Genomic DNA, 6,658 nt, shown 5'->3' with positions numbered 1-6,658 from the left:
TTGTCCTCGCTGAAAAAGGGGAATCCCTCGCAGGTACATGTCCGGGCGAACATCCCATCATGGGCAAATTTGCTTGGCATCTTGCACGACTCACGAGAGACCAGAAGAGAAGGCAATACAATATACATGAATCTCGACCAACTCTCCCCACCTTGCCATACAGCTAGTTAAATTAATTGAGACATTATCTGCATGCATATCTAGGAATGAAATATAGACATATTTTAGTTCATCTCTAGTAATCAAACGTATTTGGTGTGCTATTTAGATAAGAAACAGCCAAATGGCCTTGTATTTTAATTTCATGCTGAATGATTTATTAATTTTGCGTCTCACTTGGACAGTCATAATCATTCATGTATTCACACATCAGTGAATCCTGCTCTAGGGATCTATTGCTCTGATACAGAACACAAAGTGAACATTTTGATTGTGATGCACAGCGAATGCTTTTCGGGAACTGAGCCCTCATAATCAAATGTGACAACAAGCTGTCAACAATTTCATTGTTGGAATATATAATGCTGCTGCTGTACGCTGTGTGGTGCCACACGGACGATGTTGTTAATGGTGGATGATGAAGTTACGCCCTTGGTCATGTGATTGGTGTTCTATTCTTGGCTGCATCATGCGTTAAACGAGGGCACATAATTTGAGTGAGGTCATGCAACTCAAATGAGGGCATGATAGCGCCACAACCACATGCACTAATTTATCTGCCCTGTCTGTTTACCTGCAAATACACACTCCCTAATAGGCCATTTTCACCTCTGTGATAGTGACAAGCATGCAAATGAGATCATTTGCTTTGTACTGAGTTATCTCCCTGTTGTTTTCCCCATGCCCTCTGTTCTGTGCATCATCAGGTCCCCCCTGTAGGAGGGTCATGTCTAGACAAGATACAGTTTATGTCAAATTTACTTCAAAAGTTGTAATTTTTTTTTGCACTTGAGTTAACCCTAATCCTAACCCCTTTCCTAACCTTAAAACAAAGTATCCTACCTGCAACTTTAATTATCCTAACCTGCTGCACAAATTCTGCACCAAATGTAAATTCTGACATAAACTGACACAAACTGTATACCAACGAGTCAAAACTCTGTAGGAGGGTCAGAGCTAAAAGCTGTCTTTATGCGTATGTGTGTGTGTGTTTGTATCAGTCTAGTAGTAGTAACCAGAACAGAAGGCCACAGCACGTCTCCTAACACATTGTAGGATGAGCCAATGTTTGGGTTATCACAATGACATCATCCATTATCCCCCCCCCCCCCACACCCACACACCCTCTCCTATTTTTTAAAACTCAGATGGGAGACTGCAGAACCCCCCCCCCCCCATCTCAATTTCACAAATTACTTTTCATTGTTGCTGCCTTAATTAGCTGCCAAACAGGCGTAGTTGGGCCAGCTGAGGTGGCACTGGGCAATCAGCTGCCTCCATCAACAAGGTTATGGCAGGGTGCTGAGAGACAGACCTGAGACCTGAGCAAACCATCACCAGGTAGCACCCCTACCATGCAGTACTGTAGCAACCGGGGTCTACACTACTGTGTAAGAGACAGCGCGTGATAAACAGGCTTTCCCGAGAGTTCTGTCTACAGTCATTGGTCTCCATAGAGTGGAGACTAAGACTACTGTATATCTATAGCAGAGTCTGAAACTATACATGACAAACATATATGAACATTATATGGCTGTAGTTATTACTGTATACGACACAGATAACTATTTATCTTAGTGTTCCATAAATCAAACAACGTGCAACAACACCAGTCTCAAAGTCAACAGTGAAGAGGCAACTCCGGGATGCTGGCCTTCTAGGCAGAGTTGCTCTGTCCAGTGTCTGTGTTCTTTTGCCCATCTTAATCTTTTGTTTTTATTGGCCAGTCTGAGATATGGCTTTTTCTTTGCAACTCTGCCTAGAAGGCCAGCATCCCGGAGTCGCCTCTTCACTGTTGACGTTGAGACTGGTGTTTTGCGGGTACTATTTAATGAAGCTGCCAGTTGAGGACATGTGAGGCGTCTGTTTCTCAAACTAGACACTAATGTACTTGTCCTCTTGCTCAGTTGTGCACCGGGGCCTCCCACTCTTTCTATTCTGGTTAGAGCCAGCTTGCGCTGTTCTGTGAATAGAGTAGTATACAGCGTTGTATGAGATCTTCAGTTTCTTGGCAATTTCTTAGATGGAATAGCCTTCATTTCTCAGAACAAGAAAAGACTGACGAGTTTCAGAAGAAATGTTTGTTTCTGGACATTTTGAGCCTGTAACCGAACCCACAAATGCTGATGCTCCAGATACTCAACTAGTCTATTCAGCACAACAGTTTAACTGTGCTAACATAATTGCAAAAGGGCTTTCTAATGATCAATTAGCCTTTTAAAATTATAAACTTGGATTAGCTAACACAATGTGCCATTGGAACACATGGTTGCTGACAATGGACCTCTGTACGCCAATATAGATATTCTATAAAAAAAAATCTGCCGTTTCCAGCTACAATAGTCATTTACAACATTAATGTCTACACTGTATTTCTGATCAATTCAATGTTATTTTAATGGACAAAAATGTGTTTGTCTTTCAAAAGCAAGGACATTTTTAAGTGACCCCAAACTTTTGAATGGTAGTATATACACTACTCAAAAAAATAAAGGGAACACTTAAACAACACAATGTAACTCCAAGTCAATCACACTTCTGTGAAATCAAACTGTCCACTTAGGAAGCAACACTGATTGACAATAAATTTCACATGCTGTTGTGCAAATGGAATAGACAACAGGTGGAAATTATAGGCAATTAGCAAGACACCCCCAATAAAGGAGTGGTTCTGCAGGTGGGGACCACAGACCACTTCTCAGTTCCTACGCTTCCTGGCTGATGTTTTGGTCACTTTTGAATGCTGGCGGTGCTTTCACTCTAGTGGTAGCATGATACGGAGTCTACAACCCACACAAGTGGGTCAGGTAGTGCAGCTCATCCAGGATGGCACATCAATGCGAGCTGTGGCATGAAGGTTTGCTGTGTCTGTCAGCGTAGTGTCCAGAGCATGAAGGCGCTACCAGGAGACAGGCCAGTACGTCAGGAGACGTGGAGGAGGCCGTAGGAGGGCAACAACCCAGCAGCAGGACCGCTACCTCTGCCTTTGTGCAAGGAGGAGCACTGCCAGAGCCCTGCAAAATGACCTCCAGCAGGCCACAAATGTGCATGTGTCTGCTTAAACGGTCAGAAACAGACTCCATGAGGATGGTATGAGGACCCGACGTCCACAGGTGGGGGTTGTGCTTACAGCCCAACACCGTGCAGGACGTTTGGAATTTGCCAGAGAACATCAAGATTGGCAAATTCGCCACTGGAGCCCTGTGCTCTTCACAGATGAAAGCAGGTTCACACTGAGCACGTGACAGACGTGACAGAGTCTGGAGACGCCGTGGAGAACGTTCTGCTGCCTGCAACATCCTCCAGCATGACCGGTTTGGCGGTGGGTCAGTCATGGTGTGGGGTGGCATTTCTTTGGGGGGCTGCACAGCTCTCCATGTGCTCGCCAGAGGTAGCCTGACTGCCATTAGGTACCGAGATGAGGTCCTCAAACCCCTTGTGAGACCATATGCTGGTGCGGTTGGCCCTGGGTTCCTCCTAATGCAAGACAATGCTATACCTCATGTGGCTGGAGTGTGTCAGCAGGTCCTGCAAGAGGAAGGCATTGATGCTATGGACTGGTCCGCCCGTTCCCCAGACCTGAATCCAATTGAGCACATCTGGGACATCATGTCTCGCTCCATCCACCAACGCCACGTTGCACCACAGACTGTCCAGGAGTTGGCGGATGCTTTAGTCTAGGTCTGGGAGGAGATCCCTCAGGAGACCATCCGCCACCTCATCAGGAGCATGCCCAGGCGTTGTAGGGAGGTCATACAGGCATGTGGAGCCCACACACACTACTGAGCGTCATTTTGACTTCACAACGTTGGATCAGCCTGTAGTGTGGTTTTCCACTTTAATTTTGAGTGTGACTCCAAATCCAGACCTCCATGGGTTGATAAATTTGATTTCCATTGATACTTTTTTGAGTAATTTTGTTGTCAGCACATTCAACTATGTAATGAAAAAAGTATTCAATAAGAATGTTTCATTCATTCAGATCTAGGATGTGTTATTTTAGTATTCCCTTTATTTTTTTGAGCAGTGTATATATATATATATAGGTAACTCCATGGAGGATTAGTTCCACTCCTGAACACACCTTCCATGCCTTTCATTATTTTCCATAGAACACATAGACCCTTGTTGATTATCCCTTGCATGTTGTGTGTACCAAATGTATAGCCTATGTTTGGTTTTACAGATGCATAAACAACCTTAACAAATTAAACATTGCCAGAGTCGTGTGTGTAGGTGGCAGGGAAGTCAGGCGCAGGAGAATCAAACTGAGTGGAATAGAGTTGTTTAGAAACTTTAAACAAAACATAACTATGAATAATATAAAACAAAGTGGGTACGAGGACCCGTCGCGCACCAATACAAACAACACGAAATCTGAACAACAAACAATCTCTGACAAAGACATGAGGGGGAACAGAACAGAGGGTTAAATACATAACAGGTAATAAATGGGATTGAAACCAGGTGTGTAGGAAGACAAGACAAGACAAAACCAAAGGGGGAAAAAATGGATCAATGATGGCTAGAAGATGGTGACATACACCTCCGATGCCCGAACAAGGAGGCATCGATCGACAGGACCAATGACATTCTCTCTCATCTCAAATTAATGGTGCATATGTCAGTCTCTGCAGTAAATTCAGCAAAGTCTTATCATGTTGGATAAGGTTGAAGAAACCTTGGCCCCCTTGACAACAAACATCAAATTCAGTTAGGCCCTATCAGAAACAAAACAGTTACATGGATTCTGAAATTCTGTGTGAATTCAGTATAGCTAATGACTATCAAATAACCAAATATATTTATATATTCATATATAGATATACATATTTTCTCTCTTTAAAATGTGATATACCATGGCAAAATTACCAGGTGCTCTTCTAGTGTTGCACACCTCTATACTGTATCTCTGAATCCATCTCATGCATGTCACAAAAAGCATTGACTGTGACTTTTTTATGACTGTTCGTGAAGGCTAACCCAGACATGACTTTACGTTGAGGTCACAGGGCCTGTTGCATTGTAGGATAATTCATGAAATATGTGAAGAGATGCTCCTGTTTGAACAGGGCTTTAGTGATAAAGAGGTGTGATGCTTCAGGAACAACCATTACCTCATCATCATCACCCAAGGCTGGCTGGACAAATGGCTCGTGGCTGAGGGGTGTCAGCTGTTGCCATCGTACCCTCATCTGACTCCTTTTAGTCCTACAATGCCTTGTTATCATAAGGCTGTGGAACACAATGTGAAGGAATGTGCATTTTCAGCAATCCACATGAGATCCACACACTGCTTTCCCATGCGCTAGCGAGGCTGAAACCCAGGATTAGCAATAGAAACTAAATTAAAATGGCATCTTGGATACTCCTCATCAGCAGCACAGAAATGCAAACCAGTGCACTTTTTCCTCCCTCTGTAGACTCATGGGTTCCCATATGGGCTCTCAGGGGTCCGTTGTTTGCCTGTCAAAACAATTAGGTCATCACCAGGTCTCTGTTGGGTTGCTCTGTTTACAGATCTCAGAGAGGTGGTAGCCATTGCACAGCAGTAATAGGACACCTTTTCACTCAGTGACAGGTCCAGGATCTTGGACCATGGGTGGACAAACAATAGTAAGGTCTGTAACAGAATTCGACCACACGTCATTGTCTGTGTCAACAGATCGGTCAATACAAACGTGTAACTGATTCCTCTCCTCTTCACTCTCTTGAAGTGTTGATGCAGTGATACCAAGATCAAGTTGCATGGTGGCCTTATGAAATGATTGATACACAAATCTTGCATGCATTGTTTGTTTTGCTTAACAATGGGATTGTGTGTATGTGCCATGCAGGGCTCACAAAACTCAAATTCATAGTGGATTAAATGATGAACTCACTTTTGTTTTGCACTGACTTTGCTGATAGCTACTTTATTGAGGAAAAATGTACTTACTATGACTGAGATATGTGGTTGTCCCATCTAGCTGTTTTAAGATGAATGCACTTACTGTAAATTGCTCTGGATAAGAGCATCTGCTAAATGACTAAAATGTAAACGCAATATAGGCCTACATCCTGGTGTTCATAAGCCATGGTGAGTAAGATGATGGATTTATTATTATTTAGGGTTTTACCTCATCGGTTTCTTTGTAGGCTACACTTTTTTGACACAACTCTCTAACTAACCTGTTGCACCTTTATTATAATTTCTGCCATTGAAAATACCAGAGGCGTCATTCCCATGGGGGGGCACAGGGGTACGTGCCCAAACAGATTTGTCCTGTAATACTACTAGCCACGTAGCAATTTTATGAAGTTGGCTTTAGCTAGCCCGGATATGTTCCCAATGTCACAACCTTCATAACTAGCTACCAAAAAGGCATTTCAGGCTATCAATCAAGTTAGAGTAGATAGTTTGTCTATCTTAGTTGGCATGCCTGCTGACAAGTTTGATAGATTTTTAGAAAAGCAAGCAATAACTAAATGTACCGAATAAGACTCACATTCCTTTCCA

This window comes from Oncorhynchus gorbuscha, linkage group LG19 (genome assembly GCF_021184085.1).
Source record: "Oncorhynchus gorbuscha isolate QuinsamMale2020 ecotype Even-year linkage group LG19, OgorEven_v1.0, whole genome shotgun sequence".
Classification (NCBI taxonomy): Eukaryota; Metazoa; Chordata; class Actinopteri; order Salmoniformes; family Salmonidae; genus Oncorhynchus; species Oncorhynchus gorbuscha.
This window is presented reverse-complemented; position numbering follows the sequence as displayed.